The sequence below is a fragment of the Engystomops pustulosus genome, chromosome 4, assembly GCF_040894005.1.
Source record: "Engystomops pustulosus chromosome 4, aEngPut4.maternal, whole genome shotgun sequence".
NCBI lineage: Eukaryota > Metazoa > Chordata > Amphibia > Anura > Leptodactylidae > Engystomops > Engystomops pustulosus.
The window spans coordinates 198266726-198289621 of NC_092414.1; positions in this window are offsets into that span (position 1 = coordinate 198266726).

The window sequence follows — 22896 nt, forward strand, 5'->3', positions numbered from 1 at the left end:
CAGATATTTTTGGGGGTTAAAATTTGCATACCCTTTGTTTTCTTTGGGTTCCAGATCAGGTGTGGCACCAGTCCTGGTAGTCAAGTCCTGTCTAACCTCCTGTTTATTGGCACATAGTGCCATGGGTCCAGAAATGTCAATCAGTAGCACATTGGCCCACATTTATCAAAACCAGTGCAGTCTATACTGTGTGCAGTTTGCCTGTGTATAGTGCAGAGAGCGTCAGATTTGGAAATTATGGAGCCCATTCTTCATGGATCTGGGGCCCCATGCACTGCTCGGTCAGAGTGCAATAACTTTTTTTTTGGTGGTGCACCTTTCGGACTGGTGGTGCAACAGATTTTGGACTGTGTCACAAGGTCCGACTGAACAACAGAATGCCACTTTTAGTGCAGAAATTTGTGTTACGTCGGGTATAGTGCAACCGCACCATACCATAACAACATAACACAGTCGCAGTTGACACATTTGTGGCAGGGATACTTATAAAATAATCAGTTTGCACCTGAGAAAATGTGCAAAGTCTGACAGAAAACTGGAGTTAGGGCTTTAGTAAATGTGGGCCTACATGTTTGGTAAGGAGTTAATAACATGGTATGTGGGATAGTAGTCACACTATGCATTTAGCCTATGATTCATAAACATACTGGGGCACATTTACTTACCTGTCTGAGGAGTTCACCCGAAGTGCATTGTTCCGACGATAATGCACTGTGATCACTAAGATTGTGCGCCTGATATCCTGTATCTGTCGCTTCCCCACTCAGCTCAGCCGGAGTTCACCTTCTTCTTTCTAAGTGCATGTCTTGCAACACAATTTGAGAGTTAAATCCCGCGCTCAGTCTGAATCCAGTGGATCATCCGACGGCACGCACCCCCCATTTCTGTTGCATGTAAGCCAACGCGATTGTGCCAAAATCCGAACACGTGCAACACAATTCCCTTCTTAATATCTGTTCCAGCCGTGCAATCCCCTAAAACATCGGGAAGTCCGACAGAAATGCGATCCGCGGACCCTTAGTAAATAAGCCCCAATGTGTTGGGAAGTATTTACTTTATGCATTTAATAATGTGTTCAGTTTGGGATTTACCAGCACATCCTACATCACACTATGGGGCACTGGCTTTGTGCTGTCGGATTCTGTCGGAATTTGTACATTCTTTAAAGTGCAAACTGCTTGCACAGGTATTTAAGAAGTGTCCGTGCTACATTTCTGTCGCACACGACCATTTTTGTGTTGCTGCAGCACTAGTAATCATGCGACATTTGGTTGAGTTTTCACAAATATTTTGAAACTGTATTTGTAATTGCTGTATGATGTAACTTTATATGATTGGTCTCCTGAATATTTTTGATGCTGTTATATTGATATGATATTTTTATACCAAGAATGAGACTATTATGATAATAAGGTTTTTATGTTTTATGGAATTGCCGCAGCTTTGGCAATATTTTTTCTATGTCTAGTCCTGGCAACCTAACTAATTTTTTTCCCAAAGTTCACCCAAATTGGATCACTGGTGACATATCCACTCATCAATAGATACAAGTACTTTCGCCAATAAAACCACTTAGGAAGTAAGACCATATTAGTGAGCAAACAAAAATAGTCATCATAGTGATTGGCCATTTTCTTTTCATTTTTTCAACCTTTTATTTATTATATTTAGAGTTGTGTTCCCACAAAAGTTTTAACAGACTATCCACAGTTCACAGCTGAGAAGTTTAAAACTGTATTGTACAAGGGATTCTTCATCAGTGTATAAAGTTTGTAGTAGTTATCCTTTTTTTTCTAAACCCCCAGAGATGATCCAAAACATGATAAATGAATCCTCATTGGTAACACAACGTTTATAGTAGTAATATCTGATTAGTCCCCAAATAATACAATGATCTTATCTTATTCTTTTTTTCTAAACCCCCAGAGATGATCCAAAACATGATAAATTAATCCTCATTGGTGACACAACGTGCTCCACCACCAATACACAAGACGCCAGGTACGCTGCATCAGTCATCTTCATATCAATAACTACAGATGTGGAGGAACAGAAATTGTATTCATTGTAAAATTTTTCATTTTCATAGACAAAAACAGCATATTGCATTTTTAAAGTATTCACACAGCAATATACAGAGCAGGAGCTAGAAATCCATGAAGTCATAAATGTAATAAATTTAATCGTTTTTGCTTTTTAATTTAATTCACTTATATCTCATCCTCCGATGACGAAACTGAATTCCTCATATTTAGAGGTCACTGTATGCAATGGAGAAGCCCTGTCCATATGTCCTCCTACCAACTACATGAATATCTATATATTTGAATAATCACCATATACTTAGCTAGTTACTCAGGGCTCAAAAAGTGCAGACCTTGGGTTATTAGCCTCCATTTAATCAGGAAATGAATCAGGAACTTTATTAGAATTTTAAATAATTTTTTTTAAAAAACCACAACCAGTCAAGTTTGCTTCTATGCATTATAATTATTTTATATACATTACATTATTATTTATTGCCTACATATTTCATGCTGTAAAATGTGTGGAGAAGGCAGTAATATCACATCAGAGCCCACATTCTTCATTTTTGCTTTTTCCACATCTGAAAACCAAAGACTAATAATTCTAACAGTATTTTTGGTGATTTATCTTATTATCCTCAGTGGTAACCTTCTCATTATAGCATTGATATGTCTTGAGCCTCGGTTACACACACCCATGTATTTCTTCTTGTGTAATCTATCCACATTGGACATCATGTATGTATCCACTGTACTTCCTAAGCTGATCTATGTGTGTCACACTGGTGACCATGTCATGTCTTATACGTCTTGTATGGTTCAGTTATACTTTTCTTGTGCTTCTGGAAGTATTGAAAGTTATCTCATGACCTCCATGGCCATTGATCGCTATGTCGCAGTCTGCTTCCCTCTACGTTACTCTCTCATTATGAGTAAAAAGGTTTGTGTGTTACTGGCGTTTCCTGCTTGGTTTATATCTTTGGTCAATGCCTCCATCTTACCTTGTTTTGTTCATAACTTGACATATTTTGGCTTAGTTCTTCTCAAAAGCTTCTACTGTGAACTTAAAACCCTAATGAATGCTTCTGTTAGTGACATCTCTTCTTTGAAAACCATCATTATAATATCTATAATTTATATTGGGTTTATTCCCTCTTGCTTGATCTTGGCATCATACATCCGCATCATTAACACCATCCTAAAAATTAAGTCTTCAGCTGGAAGATGGAAAACCTTCTCGAGCTGCTCTTCCCATCTATCAATTGTTATTTTGTGCTATGGCTCTGCGATCACTTTTTACCTCTCACAGACTCATGAGCAAGAGATTGTTCTCTCATTCATGTTTGTTACTTTGGTTCCAATGTTAAACCCTCTCGTATTCAGTTTGCGGAATAGAGACATTACACAGGCCATCAGAAGAAGAATAGACAACGGTGTTACATTGTTTGGTTGTCCATCAAGTTCAACCAAGGAAAGAAAGAGATAGGATGAGGAAGGGATTTGGGGAAATAATTCTGTATAACATCGCCCTCAATGTTTTCCAGATTTAAAAAATGATCTAGGCCTATCTTGAAGCTCTTTGCTGTCCCTACTGTGACCAGCACCTGAGGCAGGCTATTCCACAGATTTACAGTTCTCATAGTAAAGAAGCCCTGTTACCTCTGGTGATTAAACCTTGTTTTCTCCAGACGGAGACAGTGCCCCCTCATCTTTTGATTTGATTTAACCCTGAACAACCTTCCACCATATTTTTTGTATGGACCATTCATGCATTTATATAAATTAATCATGTCTCCTCATAGTCATCTCTTTTCCAGACTTATTAAATTTAGTTGTTTCCTCATAACTGAGACCCACTATACCCTTTTTCATTTTTGTGGTTCTTTATTGTACATGCTTCAGCTCCATTGCCTCATTTTTATAGACTGGTGCCCAGAACTGGAAAACATATTCCAGATGAGGCCGAACCAATGCCTTGTACAGTTTTAATATTACATCCCTCTACCGAGAGTCCAGACAACTTTTGATACATGACAAGATCTTGCTGGCTTTAGAGGCAGCTGATTGACATTGCATGTTGTTATTTAATTTACAAGGGACTCTCCAAGATTTACTCCCCCAATGACATATGTTGCCTGAGGATTATTAGCCCCCAGGTGCATCACCTTACATTAATCCACATTGAAGTTTATATAATAAAACCTATATAAATTTGATATCCCTGTGATGATATTGACCAAAAGTTAAAAGAGCAAAAGTTTAGAGCACAGAATGAAAGACGTAAAATAGAGCCCACAATAAAAACTCCACAAATGCATTAATTAAAAAGTTATCACTTTTAGAATGAGGGAAGTAAAAAACAGAAACACAAAAAAGGAGCTGAGTCCTGTAAGCATTACATTTCCTTTATATTTATTTTAATAGATTGGGGACATTTGTCTCACTGTGACTCTGGTTCGTCTATTTTGCACCTTGTTTGTTCCTTTTCATTTCTTTCAATTTATGTTTTTTGCTGTTTTACTTTACTAACCACTTCAGGATTGTCACGCACAGGGGTGCAGGAAGAGTCTCTGAGGACAGAGTCTGTGGACCCACTGGACCACTGCGGGGGTTGGTATGGGACAACGCAGTGTCGGCCAAGGCAGTGGATGCAGGAAACAGTCACAACTTGAGATGACAGCAGCAACGCAGAGGAGTACTGGAAATGCTGGTACGGAATGAAGACACCGGTGGGCTGGAACCCTGGAAGGCTTGGCAGAAGCACAGGAAAGCAGGAGGTCACCACTGGGCTGGAACCCTGGACGGCACAGCAGGAGCACAGGCGTATGGGAACTGACCACAGGATACAGACCACAGGAGACAGAGCACAGAACTTGGACCACAGGCTACGGATCACAGGATACGGACAACCGAACTTGGACCACAGGCTACGGACAACCGGACACGGAACAGAGGATATGGACCACAGGATATGGACCACTGGATACAGACCACAGACACGGACCACAGGATACGGACCTCCGGACACGGACCACTGGATATGGACCACAAGATACGGACCACCGGACATGGACCACAGGATATGGACTACAGGATACGGACCACATGCTATGGACCACCGGAAACGGAACACAGGATTTGGACCACAGGATATGGACCACTGGATACAGACCACGGACACGGACCACAGGATACGGACCACCGGACACGGACCACTGGATATGGACCACAAGATACGGACCACCGGACATGGACCACAGGATACGGACCACCGGACACAGACCACAGGTTATGGACCACTGGACACAGACAACAGGCTACGGACCACCGGACACGGACCAGAGGATACGGACCACAGGATACAGACCACTGGACACAGACCACAGGCTATGAACCCCCGGACACTAACCACAGGGATGTGTCTGGAAACGCACAGGGACACGGAGGCGTCTGGAAACGTCATAAAGGGAATCTGCTTATTTTGGGATTGGATTGTGTTTATCAAATCTAATAGGGATTTGGTAAGAGCCATTTTTTTTGGAAGTCAAATGAATTAATAAACTTCTTGCAAAGTTTTTATTAACACATCTCAAATTAGCTTCAGAAGTATCTGGGGTGTTATCACAAATTCTGATAATTCTTCGTCTATAAAACTAATTTGTTCAGGATTTGAGATAATTGGATAATTATTTATTCTCCAGATAAAGGTGGATTGGGGACATGTGGAATGTGAGATCGTAGCAGTAACTGGTGCGTGGTCTGACAAAGTTATTTGATCAATCGTCACATCTTTCACCTTTTGGAGTAACCATCTGTCTACAAGAATTAGGTTGATTGTAGGGTATGAATTATGTGGGTTAGGATAAAAAGTTAAATCTTTATCTGATGTGTGTGAAACTCTCCATGTATTTTTTATATCCTTTGATAATAGAAGATTAGAACATTTTATGCTGTTTGGGAAGGTACGAGAATTAGAAGGGGATTTGCCAGGGTTTTTTTTCTGTATCAGGGTTGGGAACCATGTTGAAATCTCCACAAATTATTGCCGAGCCTAGTTTTACACTATTGACTTTTTGTTTTTTAATTTGTGTTAGGGGCATGTATAGAGACAATAGTGAACAATTGGTTGTCAGTTTTTCATACTAAGAAGGTAAAGGCACATTTACTTACCTGTCTGGCGAAGTTCCCTGAAAGTGCATTGTCCGACGATAATGCACTCTGCAGCGATTCACTAAGATTGTGCGTCCGATATCCTGCATGTGTCGCTTCCCCACTCAGGTCCTCCGGAGTTCACCTACTTCTTCCTGGTGCGTGTAAGTGCATTGTCTTGTGACACAATTTGAAAGTGAAATCCCGAGCTCAGTCCGAATCAGTGGGATCGTCCAACTGCACGCTCCCCCAATTTTTGTCGCGTGAAAGCCAGCGCAGCTGCGCCGCAATCTGATTGCGTGCGACACAATCCCAGTGCAAACCTCTGTTTAATATCGGTCCAAGGCATGCAAAACCCCAAAACGTTGGAAAGTCCAACTAAACTGTGTGTGTGGACCCTTAGTAAATAAGACCCATAGTGTCCTTCTGCATCTACTTACGATTGTAACGGATACCATAGATCAAAACCTACTATATCTTTAATTGCTATGTGAGATATTTCTTTTCTTTTTATTTGCAGGGGTGAAAAAAATAATAGGAATTTTTTTTGCTTTTTGAATTGTGGATATCTTCAGGATTTCGGTTGGTCTCCACATATAACTTTACTTTTTTGCATAAGATCTTCTCTCCATAATAATTCTCTTTTAAAAGGGCTATTTAACCCTTTCACATTAATTGCGGTGATATTAAAGGCCATATTCCATTTTGATGAAGGGTGCAGAAATGGACATTATTGGGCACATTTACTAAGAATGTAGGGAACTGCACTAAAAGTGCTCTGCCTGTGTATAGTGCTCAGTGCGCCAGATTTTAAGAACGTGCGCCAGAAAGCATGAATCTGTCGCTTCCCTGCACTGGCTGGACAGAGATCACCAACTTTTTTGTTGTGCAGGGCGTGACATAGGCTTTGCATGTTAAATCCGGAGTACGGTCCAACTGAGAACCGGAACACAGCTGCACCAAAAAAAGGGTCCCGTGCAACACATTTGTGGTGCAGACTCTTCTTAAATACCTGTGCAAGCATTTTGCACTAGAAACAACGTGCAAAGTCCAACAGAAAACTGGCGCAAAGTCCTTAGTAAACGTGCCCCTATATCTTTACTTTATCATCTATAACTTCTTAGAATTCTAAGTCGTGGAACTAAAACATAAACAAATCTAAAATTATCAATCAACCACATTTTGAATGATTATAGTTAAAACCTTCAAAAGCAGGGAAGGTCCATTAGGGAAAAATAAAGAAAGGGAGTGTTGGGTAAGGGTACAACAAAATCTAGTTTTGCATAAACTGCTCAGGCTTCAGGTCATCTGAGTATTTAGGGTGGTGGATAAAGGTGGGTTTGAAGTAACAAAATACACATAGGCATTACACTTGGAATGTTTCAGGTGAATGTGGAGTAAAATCTACATATGGCGACAGGCAAAGGCATAAAATATATGAACAGTGCAGAGCTGGAGCTTAGTGTTGGATAATTATCTTTGTTCTCCATCAGGTGTCAGTGTACCATTCTTTCTCCAAGGTGGCTGATCTTTTCTTTAGCAATGATACTGTTTTTTCTTCTCCAGGGGGAAGCAGATTTCATTTGTGTAGTAGAGCTACAGCTTCATGGGGACTGTTGAGCACATGAGTAGCGCCGTTTCTTGATATCAACAATTTCACCAAGAATCCCCATTTTTATGTGTTTTTTTTTTTTTAAAGGTAAAATTGAATCCTTCATGTTACATCTTGGGGCAAAAGCAGGGACGTTTTTAGGTTTCTATGACCAGATCTTTTTTTATCCGTGTCTAGTTGTAGTGTTGTAAAATAATCTATTAGAAATTTGTTGAGGTGTTTTACATCTATGGATTCTGGAATTTCTGTAAACCACAATTTATTCAATAGGTGTGTGTTGCAGATATTAGATTGCTGTATTGGTGGTTCAGGGTCCCCTAGAAATGACATAGAGGAGCTTAATTCAAACACACTCACTGGGGCAGATTTACTTACCCGGTCCATTCGCGATCCAGCGGCGCGTTCTCTGCACAGGATTCGGGTCCGGACGGGATTTATGAAGGTAGTTCCTCCGCCGTCCACCAGGTGGCGCTGCGGCGCTGAAAATCATCTCAACGCGCCGGAATGCACCGAGCTGGACCAGGTGAAGGTAAGCGCTTCCCAAGCGACACTTTTTCGGTTTTTAAATGCGGCGGTTTTTCCGAATACGTCGGGTTTTCGTTCGGCCACGCCCCCCGATTTCCGTCGCGCGCATGCCAGCGCCGATGCGGCACAATCCGATCGCGTGCGCCAAAATCCCGGGGCAATTCAGGTACAATCAGCGCAAATCGGAAATATTCGGGTAACACGTCGGGAAAACGCGAATCGGGCCCTTAGTAAATGACCCCCACTGTGTCCCCTTCAGATCAGTTGTACCATCTTCCTCCTCTCAGATTGCGCTGCTGTGGTGCTGCTGGGGCCTTGTGGTGAGCTGTCCTCTTGTTCCCTCTCAAGAAATTAAGAAACTATCTTCAACAGGGCTGTGCCCTGTTTCTTCGGCTTCCCCTGAGCTAGATTTAGGCACTGAAACACTCTCCAATTTATCTGGTAGCTAATTGTTGTTGCTTTATAGCTGCCCGCTGCGGTTTGCTGTACTATGTGCCCCTAATTGCTGTGAGCCTCAGAGCTAAGCTTTGGTGCGACCTCTTAGCCCGGCATTCGGACACATCCCCCCAACCTTGGACACTTCTTGACCTTAGCCCGCACAGTGATTTCTAGAAACTGGCATAATACACCCCGCTACCTGGTGTAATCTACTGAGTACACAAGGTTAATGCAATTCAGAGAATGACGGAACTAATTGCAGTTGAGTAAGACTCCTTTGAATGTTTTTCAGGCTTGTAGCAGTCCTGGGGCACCTTCCAGGATTCTCAACCCTTCTGAGACCTCCTCGGTAGGTAGTTACGATTTTCCCGCTACTTCCCTAGTCATTTGTAGTGTTAATGTTTTCAGTAACATTGCTCCCCTCTATGTTTTTATGCAGATGATCTATGATCCCTCCCCCGCTTCAAAATAAAACCATCAAATAACTCAGTAACTGTATTTTTAAAGAACGAGGACCAAGTTTATAGCTGGGAATCTTCAATCTGATGTACCTGGAATACAGCCATACTTTGTCTTCTGGAGAGAAGACTGGAGGAAGCCTGCGCTTCTTGTCTGCCTGCGTTTTGGTGCAGGCAGATGCCAAAGTAAAGATTGACATGTTTTCTCCCAGATGGATCTGAGATTCTGGACCAATTCCTCCACGGCAGGAACATCAGACCTCTCAGCAAGTGGGAGAGGAGGATGAGGATGTAGTCCATATGCAATAAAAAAAGGGTTCCCAGCCACACGAGAACAATGTCCCCAAGTCAGTATCCTTTTCTGAAGGGCAGGTCGGACATAAGTCTTACCAGGAGGAGGCTACCGGAGGTCCGCTAGAGCAGCAAGAACCAGCCATTCAGGAGGAACGATATGTTTAGGAGCAGGATCTTCCCCAACAACATCCGAGGCGCGCGAGAGAGCATCGGCCTTAATATTCTTCTCTACAGGACGGAAATGTTTTAGGAAATCGAATCAGGAGAAGAAGAGAAACCAATGAGCCTGTCTTGGATTAAGATGCTGGGCAGTCTGCAGGTACAGGAGGTTTTTGTGATCAGTATAGATACTGAATGGATGACGAGCTCCCTGCCAAAGATAACGCCATTCTTCCAAAGCAAGCTTAATAGCCAGAAGCTCCTGATCACCAATAGTTCCTTTCTGCGACAGAAAAGGTTTTGGAGAAAAACTCACAAGTGAGAGCTAGGCATTTGGGCCCTTTCTGGGTGAGAACTGCTCCAGCCCCAATGGATGAGGCATCGACCTCTAGCAGGAATGGTTTCTCAGTATCAGGCCAGGTGAGTACGGGAGCATATGAAAAGGCAGACTTCAGCTTAGTGAAAGCTTCTTCAACCGCCGGAGGCCAGAGCTTAGGATGGGCATTCTTCTTGGTCAGCGCTTAAATGGGAGATACCAGAGAGGAAAAATGTGTGATAAAATGCCGGTAGTAATAAGCGAAGCCCAGGAATCTCTGGATAACTCAAAGCCCCGCTTTGCAGGATCCATCTGTAGTCCCTTGTCTGAGATAATATAGCCTAGGAATGGGAGGCTCCTCTGATGGAACTGGCACTTCTCGAGCTTGGCATATAAGCGATTGGCCCTTAATCGCCTGAGAACTTGCCGTACATGGACTCGATGGGACTGCGGAGAACACCAGGATATCGTCTAGATAGACCACGACACAGGTTTAAAGCAAGTCCCTGAATATGTCGTTGACAAATTCCTGAAACACTGCCGGTGCATTATAGAGTCCAAAGGGCATAACAAGGTACTCAAAGTAGCCATCTCAACTATTGATGTTCAGACGTGGAGAAGCTTTGTCCTCACCTAGGGATGCTTCTCCCAAGAACCCTAGGTGCGTGCGTTTTTCCGGACGCTGAGGACAGAGTGGACATTGCACATTGTATTGCATGGGTTAACACAAAGTAGCATCGGGTCTTCGGAAGACCCGAGGCTACCATGCCGATGGATCACCGCTCCCCGATGACGTCACGTGGAGCGACGATCCTCGGAAAGATGGCGGAGCCCAGCGCTGGGTCGCGGCTAGCTGAGTGACTCTCCAGGGGACTGGAGCAGCAGAGAGGGCCACGGGTGCTCCTGTGACCTGGGAGAGGGTCACAGGATCACCTGTGACAAAAGGAATAGATGATCTTAGCCAAGATCGCAATGCCCGTGCGCAGCATCAATCGCGGGTGTTACCACTGGGTGTTGGCTGCAATATGCAGCAAACATCCACTTTGTATGGAGTGGGCTAAGCCCATGACCCCTCTCCATACACCTGCAAAACACGAAAATATTTCATACTTCTGTTAGGGGTTAAAGAACACAACTACATTGTACAATGGATTCCTCTTCTGTGTATTATGTTTGAAATAGCAATCTCTGATTAGTCCCCAAATAATACAATTATCTTTATTTAGACATTTTTTATAAACCCCCCAGATGATCCGGAATATGATAAAAGCAATCCTCATTGGTAACACAACGTGCTCCACCACCAATACACAAGACGCCAAGTATCATGCATCAATGATCAATAACTACAAATGTGGAGGATCAGAATTTGTATTTAAAATTTTCATTTTCATCGAAAAAAACACTTTTGCACTTTTACAGTATTCATACAGCAATATACAGAGCAGGATTTAGAAATTAATTTAGCCGTAAATGTAATAAATTAAATAATTTTTGCTTTTTGCAATTCACTTATATCTCATCCTCCTATGACATAACTGATTCCTCATATTTAGAGAAGTGCCTGCAAGTGTCCTCCCACCAACTACATGAATATCTATATTGAAGAGTCGACATATACTTAAAGCTAGTTGCTTAGAAGTCAAGAAGCGCAGACCTGGGGTTATCAGCTTCCATTTAAATAGTTGACCACGGATCAGGAACTTTATTAGAATTTCCAATTGAAAATGTAGAAAAACCACCAAAAGTCAACAAGTTTTCATCTATGCATTATAGATATTTTACATACAGTAGATAAGTGATGGCGAACCTTTTAGAGACCAAGTGCCCAAACTACCACCAAAACCTACTTGTTTATCACAAAGTGCTAACACATAACTTATTGCTCCCACCTCTGTCATAGCTTTCAATCCTATTAGCAGTGTGAGGACACCAATATAGTAGCTTGAGAAGAAGAATCCCAGGGGCTTGGCGCACAGCACATCCTGGACTTAGGCTGTGACTCCCAGCACAGAATCAAGTAAGTGCCCAAAGAGAGGGCTCCAAGTGCCACCTGGGCACCCGTGCCATAGGTTCGCCACCACTGCATTAGATGATTTTTTATTGCCTACATATTTCATGTTGTAAAATGGGTGGAGAAGGAACTAACATCACATCAGAACCAAGGTTCTTCATTTTTGCTTTCTCCATATCTGAAAACCAAAGACTAATAATTCTAACAGTATTTTTGGTGATTTATCTTATTATCCTCAGTGGGAACCTTCTCATTATAGCATTGATAAGTCTTGAGTCTCGGTTACACACACCCATGTATTTCTTCCTGTGTAATCTATCAGCATTGGACATCATGTATGTATCCACTGTACTTCCTAAGCTGATCTATGTGTGTCACACCGGTGACCATGTCATGTCTTATACCTCTTGTATGGTTCAGTTATACTTTGCTTGTGCTTCTGGAAGTGTTGAAAGTTATCTCATGACCTCCATGGCCATTGATCGCTATGTTGCCATCTGCTTCCCTCTACGTTACTCTCTCATTATGAGTAAAAAGGTTTGTGTGTTACTAGCGTTTCCTGCCTGGTTTATGTCTTTGGTCAATGCCTCCATTTTTCCTTATTTTGTCCATAACTTGACATACTTTGGCTTAGTTGTTCTCAAAAGCTTCTACTGTGAAGTTAAAACCATAATGAATGCTTCCACTAGTGACAACACTTTTTTGAAAACCACCATTACGATATCTATAATTTATATTGGGGTTATTCCATCTTGTTTGATCTTGGCATCATACGTCCGTATCATTTACACCATCCTAAAAATTAAGTCTTCAGCTGGAAGATGGAAAACCTTCTCGAGCTGCTCTTCCCATCTCACAATTGTTGTTTTGTGCTATGGCTCTGCAATCATTTTTTACTTTTCACAATCTCATGAACAAGAAGTTGTTCTCTCATTCATGTTTGTTACTTTGGTTCCAATGTTAAACCCTCTTGTATTCAGCTTGAGGAATAGAGACATTACACAGGCCATCAGAAGAAGAATAGACAGGAGAATAACAAGACAGGTATGAAATGTTAAGTGAAACTAGGATTGACTTTACATTTGGAAGCGACTGTAAGGATTTGATAAAATGGAAATATATTTTATATTTTCAAAATTATTTTATTTCCTTTAGTTTACATTTATTTTAATTGATTGTTTAGCAGATCTGAGGCTACATATTCGGATATTTGAGGATATTTGAGTCCTACAACAAAGTTAAATGAAAGTTTCCCAGAAGGTAGATAGAAAATTTGCCTTTCTCATACAAACCAAGACTTCAACAAATTTTTCCTTTCATTTTAAATGTTTCAACATTTTATGGTGATCTATACAGCACACTCCATAAGGATATAAATCTACATTTAATATTTTTCTAAAACATTCCATATAAAACATTTATCAAAGTTTAGTTACCCCATAACAACAATCCAGTTTTATTTTTATAATTCAAATTTTGTAATTGTATTTTTATTTTTTGTATTAAATCCTTATACAATGTTATAATGTCATATACAAATTCAAATTTTACGTAGCCGATTTACTGTGACTACCAAAGCCAATCAAAAGCAAACTATCAATTAAAAATTTCCTTTTCCTCTTATAATTTAAAAACATATTCTATAATAAAAAAGATCTACATATATCATAGTATCAAAATATCATAGTATATAAGGCTGGAAAAAGACGCAAGTCCTTCAAGTCCAACCTTTAAGAATTAAATAAATGTGTTATCCCCATAACCCGTGATATTTTTGCTCTCCAGAAAGGCATCTAGGCCTCTCTTGAACATGTACATAGAGTCCGCCATAACAACCTCCTGCGGCAGAGAGTTCCACAGTCTCACTGCTCTTACAGTAAAGAACCTTTGTCTATGGTGATGGTAGAATTGTCTCTCCTCTAGAGGGCGTAGAGGATGCCCCCTTGTCCTGGTCACAGGCCTAGGTATAAAAAGATCTTTGGAGAGATCCTTGTACTGTCCGTTCAGGTATTTGTACATTATAATGAGGTCTCCCCTTAGCCATCTTTTTTCTGAACTGAATAATGCCAAATTTTGTAATCTGTCATTGTATTCTAGTCCCCCCATTCCCCTAATAATCTTAGTTTCTCTCCTCTGCACCCGTTCCAGTTCTACTATGTCCTTTTTGGTGCCCAAAACTGTACACAATATTCCATGTGTGGTCTGACCAGGGATATATATAAAGGCAAAACTATGTCCTTATCATGAGAATCTATTCCTCTCTTGATACAGCCCATGATTTTTTTTTTTGCTTTAGCAGCAGCCGCCTGGCTCTGATGAAAAAAATTAGTTTACCATCCACCAATACCCCCAAGTCCTTTTCAGCTCCAGTTTTACCAAGTAATTGACTTTAGAACATAATTATGCTTTTTGTTTCCATGGCCCAAGTGCATAACTTTACATTTATCTACATTAACCTTCATCAACCATATCTCTGCCCACTCCTCAAGCTTCCACAAATCCCTCTGTAATGCTAAACTATCAACCTCAGTATTTATTACTTTACACAGCTTAGTATCATCTGCAAATATTGAAACTTGACTTTGTAAACCCACTACAAGGTCATTAAAAAAATATTAAAAAGAAGTGGCCCCAATAGTGACCACTGTGGCACTCCACAGGTAACATCAACCAAATCTGAGAATGTGCTATTAATGATGACCTTCTGTTTTCTATCACTAAGCCAATTACTTATCTAAATACACAGATTTTTCCCTAGTCCCAACAGTCTCATTTTATGTACCAACCTTTTATGCGCCACTGTGTCAAATACCTTTGAAAAGTCCAGATATACAACATCCACAGTGTACCCCAGATCCAGTCTGGAACTTACTTCCTTGTAGAAACCAATCAGATTAGTCTGACAGGACCGATCTCTCATAAACCCATACTGATGCTGGGTTATAAGGTTATGTACAGTGAGATACCCCAGGATAGCATCTCTAACAAACCCCTCAAATATTTTCCCCAACACAGAATTTAGACTTACAGGTAGTACTTACTGTAGTTTCCAGGATCGCTTTTTGATGCTTTTTTGTATATTGGTACCACATTTGCTATGCGCCAGTCCTGTGGAACATAACCAGTTCTCATGGAATCTTCAAATATTAAAAATAACGGTCTGTCTATCATGGTACATAGTTCATGCAGAACCCGGGGGTGTATGCCATCTGGCTCCGGTGATTTATCTATCTTAGTGGTTGTGAGGCGGCTCCGTACCTCTTCCTGGGTTAAACTGTTGACATTCCAAAGAGAATTTACATCATTCCTCATTGTGTCCCCTTCCACCAGGGGATTTTCCTGGGTAAATATAGTCAAAAAGGCGACATTCAGTAGTTTGGCCCTTTCCTCATCTCCTTCCACCATGACCCCCATGTTATTCCTAAGAGGACCCACACTCTCCGTTTTTAGTTTCTTATCATTTATATACTTGAAAAATTATTTGGGATAATTTTTGCGCTCCCTGGCAATATTTCTCTCAGTCTCTATCAATTTTTCTCTCAGGCCTTTATCTGCTTTTTACAGGATTTATTTTTCGCTCTATAATCCTGTAATGCCTCATCGCTACCTTCACGTTTTAGCACCTTAAACGCCTTATCTTTCTCATTTATTGCTTTCCTTACAAGACTAGTTAGCCACATTGGCTTTTTTTTGTTCCTCTTATGCTTTTTCCCAAAAGGTATGTGTTTCTCACAGGTCTTTTTTAGAATATATTTGTCTTTGAGAACATTGTCCCAGTTTATGCCTATAAGGTCTTCCCTTAGTTGCTGGAAATTTGCCCTCCTGAAGTTTAGAGTATTGGTGGCCCCTCCACTAACGCTCTTAGTAAAGCGTACTACAAAATCAATAATATTATGATCACTATTACCCAGGTTTCCCCCAACCTGTAGTTTTGATACCCTATCAGGTCTGTTGGTTAGGATAAGGTCCAGCAGTACCACCCATCTTGTTGTCTCCAGGTCTAGTTGTGACAGGTAATTGTCTTTTGTTGTTGACAAAAACTACATTTGAAGGACTACAGGTCCCCCATTTGAAGGACCTGCAGGTTTCTGCCTCCCAGTCATTATCTGGGTAATTGAAGTCCCCCATGATAAGTTCTTCCCTGTGATTTGAAGCCGCATCCTTTTCACTTATCAGCATTTCCTCTGCTGCCTCCATTATATTTGGAGCCTTATAACAAACTGGTGGAGCCTTATAACAAACAAATAATATTTTATTATTCTTTTTCCCTCCCCTTATCTCCACCCATAGGGACTCCACATTTGCATTTGTGTCACCGATGTCATCTCACAGGACGGGCTTGAGGCAAGAGTTTACATATAAACAAACCCCTCCCCCTTTTTTATATAAACAATCATTTCTAAAAAGACTATAACCATCTATAGTAACAGCCCAGCTACTGTCCAGCCATGTCTCGCTGATACCCACTATATCATATTTGCTCTCCAACATTAAGAGTTCCAGTTCCTCCATTTTGTTTGTGAGGCTTCTGGCATTTGTGTACATACACTTTATATGGTTTTCCCTGTCCGTATTCCTTTTGTTCTTATTCCCCAATCTCATTCCAGCCCCCCTTCCTCCCCCATGGACTATTACTCTTCCCAGCTCTCTATCTACACAGTCTATTTGCCCTGCACAAGTGTAGTTGCCCTCCCCCCAGGTCTCTAGTTTAAACACTCCTCCAACTAATTTTTCCCCCAAACAGCTGCACCCTCCCCATTGAGGTGCAGCCCATCCCTACTGTAGAGCCTGTAGCCGACAGAAAAGTCAGCCCAGTTCTCCCTCCTTCCTAAACCAACTTTTGAGCCACTTACTTACCTCCCTGATATCCCGCTGCCTTTCTGGTGTGGCACGTGGTCAGGTAGTATTTCGTAGAAAACTACCTTTGAGGTCCTTGCCCTGAGCTTATGGCCTTAATCCCTGAAATCAACCAATCAACCAGTGTCTATCAGTGTTAACCAATTACAAAAGGATATCCTATATACTATAGGTATACAATGTATATTCAAAATGATTTGGATATTGTATTTATTATTCTTATTTTCTTTTATTTCTTAATAGGTTATGTGACATCTAGGCCAAATAGTATTAACTTTAACCAATAACTCTGCAACCTCCCTGGACATATCCTCCAATCAATGTAACCTGTTGACGCTGATGGACTTTAACTTTTATATTTTTGTTTTTCATTCCCTCTACCTACTTAAATCCATAACATTTTTATTTTTCCATGTATGGAGCTGTGTGAGAGCTTTTTTCCTGAAGAACAAATTTTCTTTGTTATTTTACATTCCATACTGTGCACTGGGAAACTGGATAAAAATCCAAATGCGATAAAATTGACAAAAAAATGCATTTACGCCATTTTCTTGTAGGCTTCATTTTTATAGCTTTCACTGTGCGCACCAAACCTCTCTTTTATTTTTTGGATCTTTAAGATCATGGAGCACTTACATACACCACTAAAAAGAAGGTGAACTCTGTCGGACCTGAGCGGCAAGCAACACATACAGGATATTGGACGCACAATCTTAGTGAATCGCAGCACAGTGCATTATCATACAATACACTTTCTGTGAACTCAAGCGGCCGGGTAAGTAAATGTGCCCCTTTGTGTAAACACTTGTGTAAGGTGTTAATTTTTTCATTTCTACTATTTTTGGGACTGTATGACCTTTTTTCGATCACCTTTTAACCCTTACAGTTACAAAAGCAATAACTTTTTTATTTTTAGGTTTATAGAGATGTGTGAGGGCTTGTTATCTGCGACAAATTGTACATTTTAGTGGCTTCATTTTATATTGGAAAGCTGGAAAAAAAACTCCAAATGCAGTGAAATTGACGAAAAAAACACATTTGTGATGTTTTCTTGTTTGCTCTGTTTTTATGGGTTTTATTCTGCTCTCCAAATGACACTTTCTCTTTATTTTTTTGGGTTGTTACAATCACAGAGATATTAAATTTATATAGGTTTTATTAGGTTTTAAGAGATTTTTAAAAATTACAATTTTTTTATACATAAAAAATATTTTTTAATTTTGCCAAATTCTGAGGCCAATAACTTTTCACACTTTGGTGCACTACACTTTGGTACCTCTATGTAAGTTGTAATTTTTGCAGCATATTCTGGTATTTTAATTTATTTTAATTTTGGACCAATATGACTGTTTGATCATTTTCTATTCAAATATTGATGGATCGAAAAATGGGGTAAAAGCAAAGATTTGGACATTTGGGAGCTATTTTCCGTTGTAGTCTTCACACTGTACAATTATTTTTATATTTTGATAGAACAGACATTTTGGGACGTGACAATACCTATACGATTATGATTTTTTTGTGATCTAGGGTAAGGGGGGGGGGGGAATTTAAACTTTTACTTCTTTGACATTTTTTTTAAATATTACCATTTATTACCATTATTTTGGACCCTCCAGGGTCATTAATCCTGCAGGGTCTGATTGCTAATACCATATACTCCAATGCTACTATTACTGGTTACCTCTAATAGCCTGCCATCTGAAGGTTAATTTCCATGATCGGTGCAAGCCCTGATTATGTCAGTAACAGGCGGGTGTCAGCTGTATTATACAGCCGACACCCTCTGTATAGTACACCCCTCGTAATAGTACATCCTGGTGGACCTCGGGGTTAAACAAATTTGTATGCTTTGTGAAATGGCTAAAAAGTTGAAATTTGGACATTTGGGTGACATTTTCTGTTACAGGGATCACTGCGTGAAATAACTGTTACATTTTGATAGAGCGTCAAGGGGGGCATCGATACCAAACATGTTTATGTGTGTGTTTGTTTTTTTTATTTGTGTTGTAGGGAAATGATGGGTGATTTGAACTTTTAAGTAATTTTTTTTTAACTTTTATTCAAATTATTTGATTTTATTTACATTTCTAGTTCCCCTAGGGCAGTGATGGCGAACCTTTTAGTCACCGAGTGCCAAAACTACAAGCAAAAGCCAGATATTTTTCACAAATGACAATTTAAAGTAATTCACAGGTTTTAAATGTATTTAAATGTAGCCCTGATGACACCAATACAAGAGAAAGAAGTATAAATGTGGTTTGTTATTGTAGTTTCCCTCTAAAGTCCTAATAACAGGATGAATCACAGACCCTGAGAAGAGGCTACAATGATAATCAAGCTCTGTCCACACCTCCTTGATTCAGGTCTTGAGTCCTGAATGTTGAGCTTTGTGCTGGGCGATGGCCTGGGTGCCCAAAGAGAGGGCTTCGAGTGCCACCTCTGGCACCCGTGCCATAGGTTCACCACCACTGCCCTAGGGTATCTGAACACTACAAGGTCTGACCACATATAAAATACACAGCAAAATTATAGTACTGCAGCGTAATGTAAATTCGCTGGATCTGTAAAACAGCTCCTTAACAGAACCCGCTATGACAGTCGCAGACATTTCCTGGGGTCGATGCCCCTGATGGTGTCACTGCGGGCGTCGGTCGGATCCAAAATCATGGTTGATAGCGGCACTTAAAAGGTTAGCATAATGCTACTAACACTCTCTACGTTTGGAACGACCTTGGAGAATACGGGTAGGTCACATGTCGATAAGGTGTTAAATTTTTCCATGGATTCTCATGGAGATCCCTGCCTGGATAAAGTATTATTCCAACTGGCTTCAGTTTGTGCCAGTCTCGGCCCAGAACATTGAGATTACTTCCTTTGGGAAGAAGAGGAACATGCAACCATTGCGAGGATTGGGTAGAGAAAGTACTTAAGGATGATTATGGAGACTTAACCCAAATTGGTGTCCCAAATTGCATTATTTACAAAAAAGGTCTAAAAGACCTCAATGAGACCCATTGGTCAGAATAATGCTAAAACATCACGTTTATTACTTATGTTTAAAAAAACAAACAAAACTTCTTATTGTGTAACTCTTGGGAAGGGATTTTTCAATACACTATTAAAAATGATGTAGTTTGTTTTGGGGTTGTTTTTATTTTACGTTGTATGCGTCAGACAGCCTATCAGCCATGTAATGATTGGTACTATGAGTGTGTAACACTTTCAATATTAACAGTATCTATTTTCAACCAGTAGATGTCTCTGATGCTCAATTATGTTTGATACATTTAAATAGCCTCTGTGTTCGTGGTGCTATTATGCGTTTCGAATTCAGCAGTTAATCCTCACTGCCGAGTGAGCATTATGATTCTTTGAATAGCCCTAAATTGCCACAATAAGTGCTCAACATACACACAATTATGTCTGCTATACTATCTAGATATATCCACTGGAGCTCTTCACTCTTTGTCGCTAGCTCGGATTTTCCCCTTAATCGTCAAATATGCTGACTGTCCATTTTCCCACTAACTCTGACTACTGACTAAAATAGATCATTCACACTTCAGCCCCCCGACATGTTTCCTCAGGGGTGCCGGGCTTGAGTGTGCTCTTATTCACTTGACTTGAGGTAATAATTAGAGATGAGCGAACACACTCGTCCGAGCTTGATGCTCATTCGAGCATTAGCGTACTCGTAACTGCTCGTTGCTCGGAAGAATACTTCACCAGCTCGAGAAAATGGCATCTCCCGCCGTTTTGATTTTTGGCGGCCAGAAACAGAGCCAATCACAAGCCAGGAGACTCTGCACTCCACCCAGCATGACGTGGTACCCTTACACGTCGATAGCAGTGGTTGGCTGGCCTGATCAGGTGACCCTGGAATAGACTAGCCCCTGCCCGCGCTGCTCGCATCATTCTCTGTCTGGATGCCGTTAGGGAGAGAGCTGCTGCAGGGATAGCGTTAGGGTATTGTATTAGCTTACTGTTAGGCAGGAGTGAGTCTACAAGAACCCAACAGCCCTTGTTAGGGCTAGAATAGCGTTATATTTTATAATTTTTTTTGTTTGCTTGTAGCTGGGCTTGCTGGCACTAGTAGTGCAGCTAGTACCATATTGTGAGGAATTTGCAGGGAGACTTGCGAACGTTATATTCACCTCTTAGTGACACACACATCTCAAACACCTAAGTGGGACAATTTATTAGGGCTTTGATTGAATTAGGCACAGTCTGCTGATTTTTTTTTTACTTTTATTTTTTTTTTATAACTCAAAGTCATCAGGCACAGCACAAAATCCAGTTGTGTGCTGTCAGTGTAGGTTAATTAATTTCAAAAAGTCGCCCGGCTAGCGAACAAAAAACCCTTTTCTTATCCACCAGGGCTGTAGTAGGTGTAGATTAAGACGTAACCTTTATTGAAGTTAATTATTTAAGAACAAAACATTGTGTATTTAAACTACAATTATATAGTATCCACACTGTTTCAATCAACTAGGGGATAGGGCCTTTGGCCTAGCTACGAAGTAGTAATGCACTCAAAGTGGGTTGATCAGTTCCCACCTATTATAGAAGATAATAAGAAGTTGCAGCTAGGGTATAGAGGTCACCACATCTCCCTTTACTGTACTTGGGTATAGCAACAATTGCTATAAATTCCCTAGGGCGTATGATAGCTAACCCTACTTCATTCTTGCGGTGCAGGTAACTATCTATTGCCAATTTAAAAATAGAACAGGAGGTCAGCTTTGCCCACCCGACAATTTCACCCTACAGGCGTCATCAGGGGTTAGGGGCTGACTGCCTCAGCCCCTAACCACTGATGACGCCTGTAGGGCGAAATTGGGATTTGAATTGTGTCAGTGTAGGTTAGAAACTAGTCATAGCAATAGGATAGCATCGTTTTGTAAAAAAAAACACAAAAAAAACACAAATAAAACAAAAAAAAATAAAAAAAATCCAAAACAATTTACAGTTTACACTTTAATTTTGAAAATGTTGAACCCGAGGGCTAGGGGTAGAGGACGAGGCCATGGACGTGGGCGTCCAACTACTGCAGGGGTCAGAGGCCGTGGTCCTGGGCGGGGTGAGACACCACCTGCTGATGAGGGAGCAGGGGAACGCCGCAGAGCTACACTCCCTAGGTTCATGTCTCAAGTTACTGGGACTCGTGGTAGAGCGGACAATGCTTCTAGCCATTTGTCCACCAGTCAGTTTTCCACGCAGTCCACCCATGTCACCGAAATCAGCACTCCTCCAGCTCCTCCACCTCAGCCCCCTTCCCCCCAGTCTGCCCCCTCCCAGGAAAATTTGGCATTTGAACCGGCGGACTTTGAGGAACTGTTTTCTGGACCCTTCCCAGAGTCACAAACCACTTGTCCGGTTGCTGCTGAGCTCTTTTCCGATGCCCAGGTTTTCCACCGGTCGCAGTCTGTGGGTGATGATGACATTGTTGACGTAGTGGAAGAAGTGTGTAAAGAGGTGTCGGACGATGAGGAGATACGGTTGTCAGACAGTGGTGAAGTTGTTGTCAGGGCAGGAAGTCCGAGGAGGGAGCAGACTGAGGGATCGGAGGATGATGAGGTGACAGACCCAAGCTGGGTTGATAGGCCGGGTGAACACAGTGCTTCTGCGACGGAGGCGAGTCCTCGATAAGAACAGGTTGGAAGAGGCAGTGGTGGGGCCAGACGGAGAGGCAGGGCCAGAGCTGGTGCATCAGCGCCAAATGTTTCACGTAGTAAAGCTCCCGTGGCGAGGGCTAGATTTTCGGAAGTCTGGAGGTTCTTTAAAGAAACACCGGATGACCGACGGACTGTGGTGTGCAACCTGTGTCACACCAAGATCAGCAGGGTTTCCACCACTACTAGCTTAACTACCACCAGTATGCGCAGGCATATGAATGCTAAACACCCCACTCAATGGCACCAAGCCCGTTCACCTCCGGCCGGGCACACCACTGCTCCTTCCCCTGTGTCATCTGCTGCGTCTGCTAATCAGCCCCCTGCCCAGGACCCCGGCCCAAACACCTCCCGTGCGAAAACCACATCTTC